Here is a 20,773-nt window from a genome sequence, read left to right as displayed (position 1 = left end):
ATTTTCCTGTCACAAAAATGTAGGGATCTCATACACATGTCTTGAAATGATATGTTTGATTAAAATAAAGAAATTGTGCAGTGTTGTTCTTGTTCCTGAGCCACTCATAAGTGGGGGCTACTCCAAGAAATACTTTCCATAAATTTCTCGGAACAATTGGTGTACTATTAATCCATTGGGAAGGTAAATACCTTCCTTTGTTTTTCCCAATAACTGATCTATTAGTAAATATAGCTTTTTCATTCATGGACCATGGAAAAGAATGTTGTCCATTAGCACTAAGCTGACTATTGTTCATTCCATACCATGTAAAGCTGCCACTATTATTAGTGGGATACCCCAGAGGGGCACTGTCCCATACCATTCCATAGGAAACATTAAAAGAGACTTCTCTTCCCTTATGGCAATCTTGCCATCTTTCTTCATCACCTTATTCTTGAGGTGGACAACTGTAATTTTGTAACATGGCCAGAGAACTATCATAGGATGGAAATACAGTAATAAGCAATTTGGTATTGCTTTAAAGCATTGGCTTTAGTAATGATAATAGTGTGATTCTGTATTCTTATACAAGGAAGCTCTTTTCCTATACATAAAGGACGATTATCAAAAGGAAGGGTTAAATTTACTAAAATTCTTCCTTCTTCCTCAGGTTTCAAAGGCAATCAATGATCTATAGTTCGTGGAAACATATAAGCTTTATTTAAAAATACTGGAAATGGGGAATCTGCCCATGATAAAGCTCTCAACAATGGCGGATTGGATATACATGCCCAATAAGTATGGTTTTCAGCTTCATTATCCAGGATCATTGGTGTTGTCAGGAAGAGGTGAAGCATCACTCTGTCTCATTCTCTGTCCATGGTTTAATCCACTGTGCCGGTAACAAAATTTGTTGTCTCCTGTAATTACAAGAGCATATCCTCACCCCCATACTTTAACTTTCCCTTCATGCCAAGTGTTAGTCAAGACATCTTTCCAATATACTGGCTGATATTCCATTTGGCCAGCTAAAACTTTTTCTTTATTTAAAGTATAATGCCTTTCAGCTGGTGTGATGGAATCATATGCATTAAGAAAATTTAAAGTAAATAAAGCCTTTGTCAGCTGATCCTTTGGTACTATGATACCATCATCTCCCCCTCTTTGTTTTAACAGCATTTGTTTAAGGGTATGATGTGACCATTCAATTGTGGGTTGGCCTGTAGGATTATAGGGAATTACTGTGATATGAACAATGGAATATTGAGAACAAAATTTTGCAAATTGTTTACCAGAATAAGCTGGACCATTATCGGTTTTAATTTGTACAGGGCATCACATGGCTGCAAAGGCAGGCCACAAATGTGAACGAACATGACAAAATCTTTCCCCACTATGCACTATTGCCCAGAGAAAATGAGAATAAATGTCAATACAAACATGAACATATTGCAATTTACCAAAAGATAGGACATGCGTAACATCCATCTGACAGATCTGATTCGGAGCCAGCCCTCAGGGATTAGTGCCTTTATCAAATGGTGCTGACATGAGAGGGCCACAGGTACAACAATGCCTTACAATATCTTGCACTTGCAGTTTTGTTAAAGATAGAAATTTATGTCGCAAACCCTTAGTGTTGAGATGAGTAAGAGCATGATATTTGACGGCATCCTGTACAGACCCTACCAGAATATCAGCTTGTGTGTTACATGTGGACGAGGGTCTGGGTAAAGCAGAATGTGATCAAATATGAGTAATATACAGAGAATTTACTCATTGATAAATGAGTGCCTGCAGTTGCAGGAACATTTGAGAAAGTTCATCAGTAACAGAGACATTAGTAGTTTCAATTTGAATAACTGTCAAACAAATGTATTCAGAATCAGAAATAATATTAAGAGGCTCTTTAAAGTTTTCAGGACCATAAGAACAGCTGATAATTCTGTATGTTGTGCAGAAGTATGTGGTGTTTGCCAAACTTTTTCTGCAAGAGGAGTGACATAAGCCACTTTACCATTGTTACTACCATCTTGAAAATGGTACGTGCCTTTTCTATTGGAACGGATTTAACTAATTTTGGTAAAATCCAAGTTGTCCTTCATAAAAATGTTAATAGCTTAGAAGTAGGATAATGGTTATCAATAACTCCCTTAAAATCACTAGACTTCAGCTCCTACACTCTGGTTTATTGGACTTACCCCTCTCAGCTAACATGGAGTTGAAGAAGGTCAACCACCACACCAGGAAGCCAAGAGTGTCTACAACTGAAAGCAGGAGGATTGCATCCAGCACCCATGTGGATCCTCTTGATATAGATGTGGAGTGGACACAACCATTCCAGGGTCCACAGGATGGAGGAATAGAGTATGGGTTGGAGTGGACTTACTGATATTCTATTCATGAACTATTGTGATTAGTAATTGAAGAAAATGTGGTATTGGTGTGGAGAAAGTGGCCAATGGTGGCTGCTGGGGGTAGGGAATGGGAGGAAGAGATGAGATGTGGGGGCTTTTTTGGGACTTGGAGTTGTCCTGGGTGGTGCTGCAGGGACAGTTATGAGACATGGTATGTCCTCCCATGACCCACTGGGTGGAATGTGGGAGAGTGTGGGCTATGATGTGGACCATTGATCATGTGGTGCAGCGGTGCTCAGAGATGTATTCACCAAATGCAAGGACTGTCTCATGATGATGGGGGAGATTGTTGTTATAGGGGAGGAGTGGGGTGAGGGGGGTGGAGGGTATATGGGGACCTCATATTTTTTGAATGTAATATTAAAAAATAAATAAGACAAAAAAAGAAAATAAAGAAGAAAAAAATTTCAAAAAAATTAATAATAAGGTGGTATGGAAAAACAAACCAAATGAATTCTATAGACCATATTTAGTGGTAATATTCTGATGAAATTCTTTCTTAATGTGTAACAAATGTTACACAGCAATGGAGCATGCTGGAGGAGGAGTGTTTTACTGGAATTGCACACATTATGCATGATTGATATTTAAGGTCACAACTTCTCTAAAAAATATATATATTAAAATTAAAAAAATTTAAATCACTATTGGCAATTTACCATTGTGTATTTGTAGCATAAAGAAGTTTAATTTCATGATTAGACAGACTGCCTATTATTTGATCGGGATCAGTCCCTTTAAGTTGCATGAGCCATAATTGACCTTTAGCAATGATAGAAATAAGTTTCTGTAAATATGTTTGCAATACTTTTTGTTTATTCTTAGGAATAAATATCCATTCCAAAATGCCATCTTGCCAAAATAAGGCAGTTGGAGATTGTGAGGTAGAAAAGATAACCAAATTTATAGTTTTATCCGGGTCTATTTGAGTTAATTGTCCCTGAGAAACCCGCTCTTCAAAGAAAGCTAATTCCTCCTCCGCCTCTAAGGACAATTTCCTTGGGCTCCAGAGGTCAGAGTCCCCTTCCAAAGTCTGGAATAAATGCTGCAACATATAGTTAGGGATTCCCAGAGTAGATCAAATCCAGTTAAAGTCCCCTAAAAGTTTCTGAAAATCATTTAAAGTATTCAGTTTATCTCTTCTTAGTTGTATCTTTTTTGAGCATATACTTCCATTTGCCAGTTGCATACCCAAATAACAATAAAGGGCATTCTGTTGTTGCCAGCAAGTAGGTGCCAGCTAGCTTTTCACGAAGTAAGTGACGATTGAGCTTGGAACTCGTAGTAACCACTCCGGAGACTCAGGCTCGTGGCGCAGGTCTGGTTTATTGGGGGAGTGGTACAGCTTATATAGGCACGGGTAAGGGCTTAGGGTGGCATGGCAATTACAGATAGGCTAAGGGGACTGGGGCAAGTTGAAGCAACTGTTGATTGGAGGAGGCGGGTTTGAAGTTGGCACACGTGGGCTTTTCTGGCGAGAAAGTGATGAGGAAGAAGGGCGGTGCCGTTTGCGATAGCCATTATGCATGCTTAGTGGCCATTTTGGCTAGATGTTACTTGCTAGCAGGCTCACCAACACATTCCACTGAACTTTCTCAGGGGCAATATATAACCCATACTCAGGAAGCACCTTTTCAGCACACTGAAATAATTGTTGTAACTTGTTTTCTGAAGAATGTGCAAATAATATATCATCCACATAATGGATAATCATGGCTTTTGGAAACTTTTCTCTGAGCACCTGTAAGGGATGGCGAATGAATAATTGACACATGGTAGGTCTGGTCATCATGCCTTGATGCAACACACACCACTGATATCTCTGCATAGGGAATTATTTATTTATAGCAGGAACAGAGAAAGCAAATTTCTCTTAATCAGAAGGATGCAGAGAAATGGTAAAGAAACAATTTTTCAAATCTATAATAATCAAAGACCAAGTCTTAGGAATCATAGAGGGCTGTGGAAACCCTGGTTGTAGTGCCCCATGGGGCTCATAACTTTATTAACACCTCTAAGATCCGTGAGCATCTGCCATTTGCTGGATTTCTTTTTTATTACAAATACTGGTGAATTCCAAGAGCTTTGTGATGGTTCAATATGCCCTTGGGATAACTGCTGTTGAACATGATGTGAAGGGCATTAAGTTTTTCTAAGGGAAGGGGGCATTGATCAACCCAAACTGGTATATTCATAAGCCAAGTTATGTGGATAGTAATGCCCTTTGTTACAATGGCCCCTACATTAAATTTGTCCTTATAGACTCAGAAGGGGTTTGGAAAACTAATCTTTGATGTTCATTATTTTTTCTGATATTGTTATACTTCATATCCATGTAACTAGTTTTAGCTTGCTCTGAAAGCATAGGAATATGTAAAAATGCTCCCCATTGACTAAACAAATCCCCAACCCACACATTAAGTCCTGCATCAGCCACATAAGGTTGTAACATAGATTTTTGCCCATCAGGTCCTAATACATCAAAAACAGAGGTACCTTGATAAACATCTGTCTTAGTCCCAATGCCAGTAAAGGTCCTTTTGCAATGTCCATGATTGAGGCTAATATCACTTAGCAATGATGGACACATCAGCTCCTGGTCTATTAGTCCCAAAACACTTTTCCATTAATAGTAATAGTAACTTCAGGCTGATCATCACCTACAAAAGTCTGCCAATAAATTTCATTCCCCATAGACCCAAATCCCCTATTTCTATCAAAAGGAAGAGTGCAAAGGAGAAGATGGCGGTCTCCACAGGAGTTAAAGTTCCTTGTAATTTTCGCTTGTTGGAAGAATTTGAAGAAGGACAAAAAGGAGTAGGCGATGGTACTGTTAGCTGGGGCCTTGAAGATGATGAAGATATGACACTTACAAGGTGGACAGGCATGATTATTGGGCCACCAAGGACAAATTATGAAAACCGAATATATAGCCTGAAAGTAGAATGTGGACCTAAATACCCAGAAGCTCCTCCATCAGTTAGATTTGTAACAAAAATTAATATGAATGGAATAAATAATTCCAGTGGAATGGTGGATGCACAGAGCATACCAGTATTAGCAAAGTGGCAAAATTCATATAGCATTAAAGTTGTACTTCAAGAGCTAGGTTGTCTAATGATGTCCAAAGAAAATATGAAGCTTCCACAGCCACCAGAAGGACAAACATACAATAATTAATTTTAGTGGATTTCAAATTTGCCTTAAATCAACCTTCTACTCATGTTAATGTCTTCATTAAGTATCACAACGTAAAATACCCACACATTAAGTAAAAGAATTCCAGCTGGTAAATATGAACTGGACATTTATAAGAATATATTTAATATATGTACACCCATTATGTTTTCAGGTAACAGGAAGAAAAATGCTGCACAATTCTTTTTTCTTATCACGGCACTGTCATTTAAGCATAAACCTCGAGTACTCAAAGTAGAATTCAGGTTTGCAAGATGAAATGACAAGAAGTGTCAGATTACTGTGGAAGAATATGTGTGTCTGAAAACTAATTTCAAGAAGGAATAAAACATAAATGGCATGCTTTATCCACTTGCTTAGGGAAAGGGCTGCAGTTTAAATTGTTTAAAGTAGCAGGTACAATGAATATTGTTGCAAATTGTGTTAATTTTTGAAGCAGTGTGGGTGCTGACTACTAGTAGTATCAAAAATATGTTCAGGATTGTTTTGATATCTGTATTTATAATAAAAAAAAGTTGGGGGTGTCAATGAATTTCTGTTAAAAGCCGTTTGTGTGTTACATGTAACAGACATGGTAAATATTTGTTTACAGTCTTTGTTTAACCATGCATTTAAGTTTAAGTGAAACCAACAAAAAGGAAATAGGTGTATGGATATGTGATTTTGAGATAAAAGTTAGTCTTAAAATGTAAATAAAATGTGGAAAGTGTCCTCAAAAAAAAAAAGGTGCAAGTTTTGTGATAGGGCAGGAGTAGTAATTGAGCTATACGTTGCCCCCAAGTAACTTGTACTTGACTAACAGCTTGCACCATAACCTTGATTCCTTCCTTATAATCACTATCTTTAATGCCAATTTGTACTAGCAATCCTTTCATAGTTAAACTACTCCTACCTACAATTAAGCCAACCCTTTCAGGAGGTAACAGGCCTTCTGCACCTATAAGTATAGTTTGCATACCCATAGCAGGAGTAATAAGTTCAGTTTCTGTTGGAGGTAAATCAATGGCAGCACTCCCTCAAGTAGTTGCTCTTAGTTCAGAAACTGGGATGCATGCTGCTGCTCATTGCTGACTGGGTATTTTTCTTGTAGGCTCGTATTGTTTGTCTGAGAGCCTTGAGCTAGACCTGCCAAGTAGTTTTCTGATGATGAAGGGGAGAGCCATTTTTACGAAATTTAGATTTACATGCATTAACCCAATGAAAACCTTTCTGACACCCAGGACATACCTTGGAGGGGGGTTTTCTCCTGCCATTCTTTTGTGATTGAGCAAAATACGCTCTGCAATCCTTTTGAAATTGACCAGATTTCCCACATTTAAAACAATTTCCTTTTTTAGCTTGTGGTCTCTAATTACCTCTCATTGCCACAGCCAATACCACCACCTGCTGTGTAGTGGATTCTATGCCCTGACAAGCTTTGATATAATCTTGCACTGATCCTCCTACCACCTTGAGTTGTCTAATAGCCTTTTTGCATTCATTATTTGCATTATCAAAGGCCAATGTTAAGAGGATCAAATATTGTGCTTCAGGAATTTCAATAGTTTTTGCACAATAACATATAAATGAGCTATGAATTCACATATGGCTCATTGACACCCTGAATCACTTTTGAAAAGAAATGAGTAAGCTGCCCTGGTGGAGAGATTTTTCTCCATGTAGCCAAGCATGCCAAGCACAGATGGACTGTAACAGTGTCATCATGTTGTACTTGCTTGGCTACCCCTGCCCATTGACCTATGCCTAATAGTTGCTTGGTGGTAGTAAGAACAGGAGGTTGGAGACTAGCATTCCAGTGAGCTGTCTGATTAGCCTCATCAGTCCACCATGTTTTAAACTGTAAAAATTCAGCTGGGTTTAATACCATCTGACCTAACATTTTCCAATCCCATGGTATTAACCTATCAATCTGAGCCATGCCTTGAACTAATCCAAAAGTAAAAGGAGAATTAACCCCATATTATGTGCATGCTTGTTTCAAGTCTTGTACTAATTTAAAAGGAATTGGTTCATGATGAAACTCTATTCCAAAGTGAGGGTTATTTAAATCTGATGGAATGGGCTTGAGTGTAACAGAAAAAGTGGATAAGAACTGTATTGCTTCAGGATCCCCTTGGAGTGAGCCCTGCAATAGACAACACATCAATGGCATTTGTGGAGTTGGATTAGGCACCACAACCTCGTTAATGTAAGGCAACACATCAGGATTATCAGAAATAAAGCCCAAAGTCACCATTCGCCATAGAACAATTTATGGAGGAGAAACTGAAGAAATCAGTTGAGGATCTAAAGGAGCAGTAGGTTGCACAGGAAAAACATGGGCTTCCAGATCACCTAATCCCAATATGCTAGTGGGACGTGAGACATAAAGTTCAGGAATTTCACTAGGATTAATGGCAACATTTTCATCTAAAAAAAGATTGGTATTTGGGGAAGGAACATGACAGTCAGGGTCATTATCATTGTCCCTATCCCAAACCAAGGTTTTGTTATCACAATATTTCTGCTTAACAGCAGTTTTAGAAAATATACTAGTCTCATCATCATCTCCGTCCTCCGGTTGCAAAGGATCTAATGTGGCAGCAATCTGGTGACATAAAGCCCAAACAGACAAGGGAACAGTCTCACTTTTCTGATAGGCTCAGCAAAGCACCTTCATAACTAATTTCTGTCATTTCAAATTTAAGATATTTTGTCCCTGCAGTTGAAATCAATAACAATGTTTTTGAACTAAGGCAAAAATCTCAAGCAATTCAGAAATTTTAACAGGCACCCCAGTGGTTTTCAGTAAAGTTTTCAAAATCTGATAATATTCTTCCAGTCATTCTGTTTGATTTCCCATTACCCTGATGATTATGGAAATGTTACCTACAATAAGACGAGTCAAAAACTTAGGGGGAAATGACCATGACCCTCATGGGAGTCCTTTCTGCTGGTTCTTCAATACTGCAGGGGAAAAAACTTCAGACACCACGTTGGGTGCCACATGTTGCACCAAACCCGAAGGGTATCAGGAATGAATAAGAAGAGAGAAGGGATCAGGGGATCTGCAAGTCAATACCCACAGACAAGTTTATTTCTATGCAGCTACATATTCATATGGAAAGCTTGTACAGTAAAAACCCAAAAAGAAGAGACAGATTTACTGTTGTTATCTATCATTAGAAACAGAGGCAGGCTGGTTTTATTTTAACTTTTCAAGGCATATTTGTTTCTTCTACTAATCTGGCCTGTTGACCTAATAGATCTTAACCAGAGGCATTCCTGTCCTGTTGACCAAGGGAGTCTCAACAAAGAACATTTTTTTTCTTGTTTTGTTTCCTAGGTTAAACCATGTCTTATTTTCTTCAGTCAAGAAGTCATCACTTCCTTCATGTCCCCCTTTCTGTTTTAGTGCCAGGGTGACTGTGCCTGTCTTAGGTTGCCTTTATCACAATTTAAGAGTCTTACCCATCATTGACTACCAGCCAAATTCTCCTGGCAAAATAGTTAGAGGGTTCTTTTAGCAATGCTCATGCAAGAATAAGGTTGTTGGCTCATCCCAGCTGGTCATGCTCTGTAATCACTTTGTAACATATTGGTTAAGACGAGCCATTGTTATAAGCAGTATTATTAAAACAGCCATCCCTGTAGCTTTGTTATCTGATAGAGGTTCAAAAGGACTACCTCACAACTGGAAACGTTTTTAGATTTTGTGCAACAGGCCTGCCCTTGGTTTCCTGATGAAGGCACCATAAATGAAGAGACATGGCAGAAGGTTGGTCAATGCCTTCAGAACTGTTACACTGCCAAAGGGCCACAGGGCATGCCAATGTGCTCCTTTACTTTATGGGGCTTAAAAAGGGATTCCCTGGATCCTCTGAGGGAATTGGAAGGCCAAACTATGGTTGAGCCTTTAGCATCGACAGTTAATAAAGGGTTAAAGGAATCCTCTCCAGCTACTGCTGAGGACCCCAAGGAAGAGGGGGATGAGATGATCATGCCCTTGGGTTCTGGATTAGGGGGACTACAATGCCAGATGTCTCAATTGTGCAGGATCAGAATTTGTTAGCTGCAGCTCTCCCTTCTGCCCCTGTTGTGCCCACACATGAATCAGAGTCTCCTTTGGTATCCCCCCACAGCCAGGGCTGCACAAGGCATGTCTTGCTAGGGAAGACATCACAGGGTTCTAATTGTTCCATGTGTTAGAGCATGCAGACCCCAATAATCCCTGTCAGGTCTTACACTGTTATGACCCCACTCCTTTCAAATTGCTGGAAGAGTTAAAAATGGCTTGCAGCACTGTTGCATCCTGCCAGAAGGGATTTGGAAATGAATAACAAGAGAGAAGGGATCAGGGAATCTGCAAGTCAATGCTATAGACAAGTTATTTCTATGTAGCTACATATTCATACAGAAAGCTTGCATAGAAAAAAAAAGCAGAGACAGATTTACTGTTATCTATTTTTAGAAACAGGGACAGACCATTTTTATTTTAACTTTTTTTAAGGCAACTTTGTTATTCCTACTAATCTGGCCTGTTGACCTAATAGATCTTAACCAGAGACATTCCTGTCCTGTTGACCAAGGGAGTCTTGACAAAGAACATTCTTTTCTTGTTCTGTTTCCTAGGTTACACCATGTCTTATTTTCTTCAGCCAACAAGTCATCACTTTCTTCATGTCCCCCTTTCTGTTTTAGTGCCAGGGTGATTGTGCCTGTCTTAGGTTGCCCTTATCACAATTTAAGGGTCTTACCCATCATAGACTACCAACCAAGCTCTCCTGGCACAAAAGTTAGAGGGTTCTTTTTGCAATGCTCATGCAAGAATAAGGTTGTTGGCTCATCCCAGCTGGTCATGCTCTGTAATCACTTTGTAACATATTGGTTAAGACGAGCCATTGTTATAAGCAGTATTATTAAAACAGCCATCCCTGTAGCTTTGTTATCTGATAGAGTTCCAAAGGACTACCTCACAACTGGAAACGTTTTTAGATTTTGTACAACAGGCCTGCCCTTGGTTTCCTGATGAAGGCACCATAAATGAAGAGACATGGCAGAAGGTTGATAAATGCCTTCCGAACTGTTACACTGCCAAAGGGCCAAGGATGTGCCAATGTGCTCCTTTACTTTATGGGGCTTAAAATGGGATTCCCTCGATCCTCTGAGGGAGTTGGAAGGTCAACCTATGGTTGAGCCTTTAGCATCCACAGTTAATAAAGGGTTAAAGGAGTCTTCTCTGGCTGCTGCTGAGGACCCCAAGGGAGAGGGTGATGAGATGACCATGCCCTTGGGCTCTGGATTAGGTGGTCTACAATGCCAGATGTCTCAATTGTCTGTACAGGATCATAACTTGTTAGCTGCAGCTCTTCCTTCTTCCCCTGTGGTGCCTGCATGTGCAGCAGAGGCTCCTTTGGTATCCCTACTGCAGCAAGGGCTGATCACAGCACATTTTCCTGGGAAAGACATCACATGGGTTTCAATTGTTCCCTGTAATAGAGCACCAAGACGCCAATAGTCCTGGTCAGGTCTTCTGCTGTCATGACCCCATTCCTTTCAGATTGCTGGGAGAGTTAAAAATGGCTTGCAGTACTTACCATCTACTTTACCTTTCATCATGTCCCTTTTGGAATCCGTGGATATTGACACCCTTTGCCCAAAGGAATGGACAGTTCTTGTTAAGGCCTGTCTTTCTGGAGGGTATTATTTATTGTGGAAAAGTCATTGGTTTAAGGAATCTAGTGCACAGGCTGATTGCAATCGAGCACATGGTGTGCCTATCATCATGGAAATGTTTACTGGCACAGGTCAATAGGACCCTCTCCAACAGCAGTTCCTGTTTGGGCTTCAGGCCTACCAACAAATCAGCCTCTGTGCCTTACACACCTGGAGACAATTGCCCTCACAGGGAGAGAAATCCTTAGAATTATCCAAAATCGTGCAGAGACTGTATGAGCCTTATGCTGACTTTGTGGCCCGCCTTTTCAAGGTGGTAGTGTGAGTGATCACTGATCCTGAAGCTGGGGGCATCGTGGTGAAACAGCTTGCATTTGAAAATGCTGATGCAGCTTGCAAAAGTGCTATCAGACCTTATAAAAAAGCTGTCACCATCACAAACTACATCTGGCTTTGGGCAGATATTGGCCCTTCTGCAGTTTTAGTGGCTGCTCTTAAAACCACCATCCAAAATATCAGTCTGTTTGTTCTCAGTGCCAACAACCAGGCCATTTTCATCACAACTGCCCTTATGTGGCTTGGCATCCTTCTCCCCTTTTGCTGTTGCATTCACAAGTGCAAGCACCTAGCACTTGCCCTCACTGCCAGTGAGGCAAGCATTGGGCAAATGAATGCCGGTCTAAGACCACTGTATTGGGACAACCTGTACAGCCACTGGGAGATGGCTTGTGGGGCTGGCCCCAGCCCCACCAAATAGTAGGGGCTCTAACTACCACACCTATTCCAATCTTGAAGTGGCATAGCTTTCACTCAGAAATAGCCCTGCCCAGTTCACTGCCTCCAGTTCCTGACAACAAAGTATCAACAACATGGAACTCAGTCCCACCACCCGATGGGTATTAACCCTGAAATGGGATCCCAGATTGTTCCCACTGGTGCCTGGGATCCTGCCCCCAACAACCTATGGGCTAATTCTTGGTCTCCCTCATTTGGCTCTGAAGGGAATAATTGTTCTTCCATCGTTAATAACCCCTACTTACACTGAAGAAATTTGCTTAGTAGTAACTGTTACCTCTATTGATCCCTTAGAACCTTATGATGCTCGTGCTTACTTCACTTTGCTTACTGCTGCCTCAACTTATCCTTCCTCTGATTGTTCACCAGCCACTTACTGTACTAAGTTAATTCAGGCAGAATGGCCTTTGCTAAAGCTGCATCTAAATGGCAAGGCTTCAGAAGAACCAATACCTGGGGTTGTATCTACTTTATCTGTCTCTTAGACTCTGCTCAGTTGTGCATAAGGGCATTCCTTCTGACAACCTCCAGACCCTTTTTTAGAGACTCATAGCCTTATAATCTCATTTCTCCTTTCCATTTCCCCCTTATATTAGGTCAAACAGCATTTTGAAGTCATGTTATTATATGTAGACAAGGATATTCTGCTGATCCGTATTGAACCTTTAATTCAAGGTCATTTTCTAGTTGCATCTTCAGCTGGTATGTGGTAGTGATCCCTCGGTGCCAGGGAGGCTCATCCCCAGGTGTCATGTCCCACGTTGGGGGGAATGCACTGCATCTACATGCTGAGTTTGGCTGTGAGAGTGGCCACATTTGAGTAACATGAAGGCTGTCAGGAGGAAACTCCCAAGCACAGTGCTACTCTAGGCCTTGTTCTTATTGCAGATGTATAGGCTCAAAAGCATAGCCATTAGTATCAGGAACCCACTCTTGGGCCCTCCTTCCTTCCTGGTTCTTGCTGTTGCCCCTGGCGGACTGCCACTGCTCCCCAGGGTCCATGACCGTGACCCCCCGGCCAGGCGCCCAGTACCCGCCCCAGCTGTTGTTTTTAATTGTTTCCACTATGAGTATATCTAGACATTACTATATACCCTGGGCATATGCCCTGTATAACTCCCTGTCAGCCATATATATCCTGTCAATAACATCCTATATCAGTATTCCTCTGCTGCCATTGTTGAACCACTCTATGATTCAAAACTTCCTGTAAAGTGAATCCCAACATAATGTCAGCTTCACAAGAGTCTTAGATAACCAAAATTCATATATACAATATACAGTATTTCCCCAGATCCACCATAAAACCTTTTCCCTTCCACAGCAATAATCTTTTAACTTATTCATATCATATTTCCTGATACTGATGTACAGATTCTGGGACAATAGCTTTCAAACAAGGTGACATCTGTGCTTACTATGTGGTCCATACTTTAGATTGTACAGTTTTCTAAATTTTTTAGTTATCCTATGTTTTGCCTTCTGGTTTACATTATTAGTCTGTCATCCCCTATATGTTTCTTCTGGTTCTTCTGAGGGATAAAGAGACCCACGGGTTCTATGGTCATGGCAGATGGGGTTCACTGCCATGGCAGATGGCCCTTCTTTGGAGCTGGTGTTTCTACATGATGGAATTGAACTTGGAGGGGATCTCTTCCCACAAGACTTGCATGCTACTTTATTGGAATTGTAGTTGGTGCTGGGGTTTAAGATATATTTAGGGAATTTGACTCTCTGGACTGATAATAAGACACCCAGAGCCTCAACAGACTTCAGCTCCTACACTTTGATTTATTGGACTGACCCCACTCAGCTAACATGGAGTTGAAGAAGGTCAACCACCACACCATGGAGCCTAGAGTGCCTACAACTGAAAGCAGGAGGAGTGCATCCAGTATCCATGTGGAATCTAAGCCCCCACTTGACATAGATGTGCAATGGACACAACCAATCCAATGTCCACAGAGAAAATGTGGAATGGGTGTGGGAAGGGTAGCCATAGTGGCTGCTGGGTTTGGGGAATGGGAGGAAGAGATGAGATGTGGAGGCATTTTCGGGACGTGGAGTTGTCCTGGGTGGTGCTTCACGGACAATTACAGGACATTGTAGACCCCCCCAGGGCCCACTGGATGGAACGGGGGAGAGTGTGGGCTATGATGTGGACCATTGACTACGGGTTGCAGTGATGTTCAGAGATGTACTTACTGGGTGCAATGGATGTCTCACGATGATGGGAGAGAATGTTGCTGTGGGGGGAGTGGGGGGTGGGGGCGGTGGGGTTGATTGGGACCTCGTATTTTTTGAATGTAATTCGTAAAAATAAATAATTTTAATTAAAAAAATAAATAAATAAATGGCAAGGCTTTTGAGGGACTCATAGACATGGGGGCTGATATATCTGCCATCGCCCAGCAGCATTGGCCTGCAACTGGCTGGTGGAAACAGCATCAGGTACCTTACAAGGGGTGGGCACCGTGCATCACCCTTTTCATAGTGCCCAGCTCATTCAATGGGAAGATGCAGAAGGACATAAATGCTGGTTTCAGCCTTTTGTCCTGCCAACATTACCTATTAATTTATGGGGATGAGATATTCTTTCTAATCTTGGCCTTTTGCTTGTTAACCCCTCATCTGCTGTTATGCAAATGATGTTAGAACAGGGCTATGACCACAAAAGGGCCTGGGAAAACAACATCAGGGTTTGTTGGAACCTGTGCATACTCAGCCTCCTCTTCCTCAACAGGGATTTGGGTACCCACATTTTTAGATGGGTTCACTGATACTTCAACCCAGCCAACTGCAGCACCCATAGTTTGGCTATCCAATGAACCTGTCTGGGTGGGTCAGTGGTCCCTTACACAGGAGAAGTTAGTTGCTGCAGAAATGCTAGTGAATGAACAGACTGCTGCTGGCCATCTCTGTGAAATTTTTAGTCCATGGAATACTCCCATTTTTGTTATTAAAAAGAAATCAGGAAATTGGCAGTTGTTACAAGATCTGCATGGAGTAAATAAAACCATGCAGATTATGGGTCCACTACAACCAGGACTCCCATCTCCAACCACTGTCCCTTTACAATATCACCTTTTAGTACCAGACCTAAAGGATGTCGTTTTCACTATTCCCTTGCACCCTGCCAACCACCCCTGTTTGTCTTTTCCTTGCCAAGCCCTACTTTTCAACAACCTTTATGCCAGTTCTGTTGTGCTGTACTGCCTCAAGGCATGGCCAGCAATCTTGCTCTCTGCCAAACTTATGTAGCTAAGGCGCTGACCCCAGTGCAAGAAAAATACCCTTCTGCCTATATTATTCTTTATATGCATGGTATCTTATTGACTTGTGTGACACAAGAACAGTTGCTTTCACTTTTCACAGATACCCAACAGCTGCTTATGCAGTGGGACTGCAAATTGCTCCAGAAAAAGTTCAAAAGACTTTCCTTTCTCTTACTTAGGCCATCTAGTGGAAAAGCAGTAAGCAGTGCCACAAAGGCCAACTATTTGTGTGTCACATTTAGCTACTTTAAATGATTTCCAAAAAATTGTTAGGGAACATTAATTGGTTGCAACCCTCTTTGGGACTAACCATGGCCATGATAGGAGGCTTGTTGATGGATCATATCAGACTCATGTTGTCAACTCATTTAACTACAGTGGCCTCACTGTCAAAGTGCCTCTTTGTTTTTCTCCCCAGGAAACTGCAGGTAGTGTATGTACCAAGCAGGAAAATCAGAAAATCTGTGGAGGTAGTCATGTAGCCAATGTCTCTGGCCCATGGGGTCTCTATAAATACATCCAAACTGTAAGCAAATGGGGATTCACTAATGGTACTCCAGTGGCCATGCACCATTGGCCCCCACTGCCATTCTGCTCTAAAAGCACTAATTTAGAGTTTAAGGATGTTCCTCCTTCGGCGTCATGTGCTTATGTCCCAGCTTGTGCTCAGAACACGTCAGGAGGCTTGGGTACTTTATACACCTGGGCCACTGGGCGGGCCCCTAGCATCCAAATTTTCATTATATGTCTGCAAGAAGTTTTGTTGCTAATGTCACCACTTCTCCAAAGTTTTTTTTGCAGGATAAGCTGTGGCAGTTGGTTGCTGTGACCCATCATGTCAATTTCACAGGCACTGGGATTGCAGACTGTGGTCTCCAGTTTTGATATGGATAGAAGGCCTGCGTCCTCAGCCTGTGTGCAGTTTTAGTGGGCCGTGTAAATACTTCCTTTCAGGGTTCTTACTATGTGGTAGAACCCCCCCCCCCGGGTAACCTTACCAACTGCATTGCCACTGCTAACTGGGATGATGATCTACTCATCATCTGACAACCTAGCTTTGTCATGCTCCCAGTAACCTTAGATGAGCCCTGGTGTGATGACCCTGGGGAATGAACATTGCAGCTCATGCAGCACACACTAGAGTCGTCATCATGGAACCCTCGGCCTAATCATTGCCAACATTGATGCCTTCATTCCCATTAGAGCCTTCTCTGTAACCTCTGGTCTAACCTTAGCAAAGAGCATTCAGACAGCTCATTTTGTAAATGATTTGGCTAGAAACACTTCATTAGCATTAGAAAATCAGGAACATATTGACTGAAATTTGAATGCAAAATTAAATGCATTGGAAGAAACAGTCCTTTCTTTAGGAGATCAGGTGGAGGCACTGCAGTACAGTGCACGGCTACAATGCCACCTGCAGTACACAATTGTGTGACCTGTCCAATTCAATAAAACTTCCTGAAATTGGGTGGCAGTGGAAGTGCACCTACAAGGGTATGGAATCATGGAGAAATTAGTATGGATCTAAAATATTTGCATGATGAGATCTTAGCTCTCTAAATGGCTCATCTGGCAGTTAGAGACCCCAAACAATTGGCTGAGAACCCCCTACATACTTTACATGGTTTCAATCCTTGGAACCTGCTGCAGCATAGCTTTTGGTATTTAGCAGGCCTTGTTGTCTGTGTTCGTGTTGTGGTGCATGTTTTCTCTATTTTGCAGCCAAACCCACTGAGCACTCTGACACATGGAAACTGAAACCACACACCTTAAACTTGCACACAAGGCTCAGCGTGGCCTCTGATTGCTCCCGTGGTGCCCCATGCACAGTAGTCCGTAGCTGGCTGGTAGTCAATGATGGGTAAGAGTTTCAGAGGAAACAAACCTAAGACAGGCACAGTCAATGTCCAGACAAAAAGGAAAAGGGGGATCTATAGGGGTCCCCAAATAATGTGTGGAGCTCAAGCCATATGGCTAGGGGGGCTCAATGTGTATAGAGAGGTGAGTGTGTGGACAACTGTGTCTGTACCTGCAAGTAAGCAGAAAGGAGCTGAAGTCCTGATAAGAAGGAACTCTAAGAAAACCCTCCTCAGAGAACTTCATGCCTGAAGGTCCCTGTTCTGAGAACAGTGACCTAGTTAACTGCTTTAAATAAAGCTTGTGGTGCCAGCTAGGGGCCTTGGCTTTGCCATCAGGTAGCCCTGGCCTACCTCTAAACTTGTCTTTGTCACTATGTGTCTTTCTTCAGCTCCCATTGCCTCCCCTCAGGTTCTCTGTTCACCTGTGCAGGTCACGGCAGTCCACCATCAAAAACTGACTAAGGAACGTCTCCAGGCATGGGACAGTGCCCTGGGTGGCATTCTGTGGCACTGGGTGGGTGGGGTGAGCACAGGTTCTCAGGTGCCCCTAAGACCCCACCCTGACAACCCCACAGACTCAGACTCCTAGGACCACCCAGCATCACACTGGCACATGCTCAGGCACTCAGTTGTCACCTGGAAGTTTCCCACCTGGCCTCCAAGGACCCAAACTCCCCTGCAGTCACCTCCCAGCACCAGCATTTCTTCCATCAAAAGCCAACACCCTGCCCCACCCAGTCCACCAGCCTCGACTCTTGCTCTGACTTGCTGCCACTAGCCCCCGAGGATTCCCTTGGCTCCCAGCCCTCAAGCTTCCAGGGGAGCAGACATGGAAGGGAGGCTCCCCAGGCTCAGAGGCCCAGGAAAGATGGCTGGGAAGAAGGCCCCATCCTGACTTGGAGGCCACCTGTCCTGGCCCCCTGGCATGAGCCACACCCACCCCCTCCTGCTGCTGCTGCTTCTTCTGGGCTCTGTTGGGGCTCGTGTCCAGGGTGGCAAACTCGGGGTTCCCTTCCTGTTAGGATTGAACAGCTTGGGGTCAGTGAGGCCCTTTGCCTCTCCCCGTTGTCCCTGGGGCCTTGGACCCCTGGACCAAGTGGGCAGGTGTAAATCTGCTGCCACCACCTGCCAGAGGTTCCCTGGGGGCCTTGTGCAAGCGTCGAGGCCTCCCTCGGCCTGTTTGTACATCTGGGACGTGACCACAAAGATCTGACCCATTCTCGGGAGTCCAGAGGCCTCTGGGGTACACACCAGTGGCATGGATGCTTTGGCCATCCCGCTCTCCCACTCTGAGTCCTGAGAATGGTTGGCCACATTCCTTTTCTCCCGTCAACCCCACCAGCTGGCTGTGAGGGCGGCACCGCTGGATGCTCGTGCTTCCATTCCCACAGGAGGACACACAGGCCCAAGGAAGGATGAACTTGGGGCACCCAGGACAGGTGGCTCCCTCCATTTGGAGGCCTCGTCTGCACTGACATTGCCCCACAGCCCACCACTGCCAACAGCTGTTTGCTTCTCCCAGTCTCTGCACGTGGATGTGCAGGGGGCCTTGTGTCATCCCAGCCATAGAGCTGGATTATGGGGTATCCCAGAAGGCCTACTTGAGCAGATCCTGCCTGCCCCAGCCCACATGACTGAAAACCCAAAGGCTTCCTGAGGCCTGCACAAAGGCACCCCTTCCTGGGGGTGCACTCGGGATGGTCTGCCTGCAAGTGCACCCCATCCTCCAGCTTCATGGCTGGGACCACATGTTCTTGCAGTACTGGACATTGAAGTCGTGCTGTATCTTCTAGGTGGAAGATTCTAGTTTCAGTCAGAAAGGACCCACCATGGTTTCCCATCTCCCAAATACTTCTAGCTCTCTGTCACAAGCCATTCCTAATAAGGCACAGTTCTGAGACCCCCCACATGGATGGAGACTTCTCATCCTGCCAGTTCATCATCTCCTGGGACCTCCCAGTCCTCCCCCCACCAGCACATCCGAGAACCAACCCCAGCCTATGGCCCTGCAGCTGCCCCCCACCTGCCCATGAACCAGACAAATTCTGCTTCATCTCCCTCCGGAATAGGACAGACAGTATGTTTGCAAAGAAACACCCAGGGAAACACAAGCCCACCTCCTGAGCCTGGGCCCCCCACCTGTTCTTTACCCGGGAGATCAGCTCACTGCCCTGGGAGTTGTTCTCAGTGGAGAAAATCTCAGACAGTGTCTGAAAGAGGCAGAAGCTGACCCTGGGGGAGGGCAAGAAGGAAGCAGAAAGCTGGGAGTAAGTGGGAGCGTCCAGGGGACAACCTGCTTCGTTGTAGCTGGTCCTTGGTCCCAGACCACCTGGGTGAGTGGTGCTGAAACTTGGCAGCTCTGAGCACTGCAGGATATGGTGGGCTTGGGAGCTGAGCTCTCAGGCGGGCACAGTGGGAACCCCCACTCCTAGTTCACGAGCAGCTGCTGTTGACACAGACAGCTGTCCACTGGACAGAGAAGGCTGCTGACCAGCACACCCTGGACCTGTTCTCATCTGGCTCAACTCTGTGCCTGACTGCAGAGGGCACCAGTGTTGATGCACAACAGCTGACCTCATGTTCTGGCGAGACCTGGAGCCCCAGCTCACCCGGCCCCTGCCCAGATCCCACTGCCTCCAGGCTCCCTGCAGGGTGATGCCCAGCCTCCCGCGGAGCCCCTGGTCCCCCCTCCGGCATCTCCTGGAGAGAAGCCTGCCCACCTGGAAACTTCCACCCATGTCTTCTTCTGATGGCCAATTGGATGGCTTTCGAGAGCAGAGAGGATGGCGCGGGCTGAGAAGAAGTTGCAGAGGGTTCGGCACTCCTGGGAAGGGAGAAAGAATGGGCCATGAGGTGTGGTCTGAGAGCCCCCTGCTCCCACTCCAGCCCCCTCGGCTGACCTCCCCCTCTGGATGAGACACTCCCAAGGAACCCCTGAGGGTGAGCCAGGGCCCCAGAGCGGGACCCCCACACTCCACCTGAGGGAAGAGCCGGGGGAGGGAGGGACGTGAGGAGGGAGGAGGGCTATGCTCCAGGCAGGGCAGGTCCCGGAGGCTGAGAGCCTACCAGAGCACAGGGGACTCCAGGAGTCCACAGAGGGCCCCAGCACGCACCCTGGCTACCTCAATCCAGTGCTCTACCACCCTAGCCCTGTCTGCGGCCTTCATGCTGTGGTCTCCGAGGCAGGGCCATGACACAGTTGGCCACGTGGTTGAATTGGCTGATGACGGCACACACGGTGGGCACCACGTGCTCCTTGCCCTTCTGGTGGTGCTGGGAGCAGATGGAGCCCAGCCAGTGATAGGACACCACCTTCTTGAACAGCTCCTGGGGAGCAGGGCAAGTCAGAAAGCCTTACCGGCCCCTAGCTCAGATCCCGCCGGCCTTCAGGACCCTGGCTGGGTCATCGTCACAGCAGTGGGTGTGGCAGGGATGGCTAGTGTCCTCTCCAGAGGCCCAAGTGCAGGCATGGGCTCAAGAAACTCGCCCAGGGAAGAAGGCTGGCAGTGGACCAGGGCTTTAACCCATCCCAGGATTCAGGATCAGGGTGAGGAAGACTGGGGCGGCAGGTCTTGGGAGGAAGTTCCCC

The 20,773-nt window shown here is 44.5% G+C and overlaps 1 long non-coding RNA gene across 1 annotated transcript in view; it reads right to left on the bottom strand.

Annotated features, from left to right (window-relative positions):
* LOC131274540 (uncharacterized) overlaps nt 1-20,447 on the bottom strand; it is a 46,888-nt gene extending 26,441 nt beyond the window's left edge. The window contains exons 1-2 of the long non-coding RNA XR_009181761.1: nt 20,298-20,447; nt 19,905-20,008 (exon numbers count right to left, since the gene is read on the bottom strand). This is a non-coding gene — a long non-coding RNA (uncharacterized lncRNA). The remainder of the gene's footprint in view (nt 1-19,904; nt 20,009-20,297) is intronic.
* Between the last annotated feature and the right edge of the window lie 326 nt (nt 20,448-20,773).

Source organism: Dasypus novemcinctus, chromosome 19 (genome assembly GCF_030445035.2).
Source record: "Dasypus novemcinctus isolate mDasNov1 chromosome 19, mDasNov1.1.hap2, whole genome shotgun sequence".
NCBI classification, from domain to species: Eukaryota; Metazoa; Chordata; class Mammalia; order Cingulata; family Dasypodidae; genus Dasypus; species Dasypus novemcinctus.
This window is presented reverse-complemented; position numbering and strand designations above follow the sequence as displayed.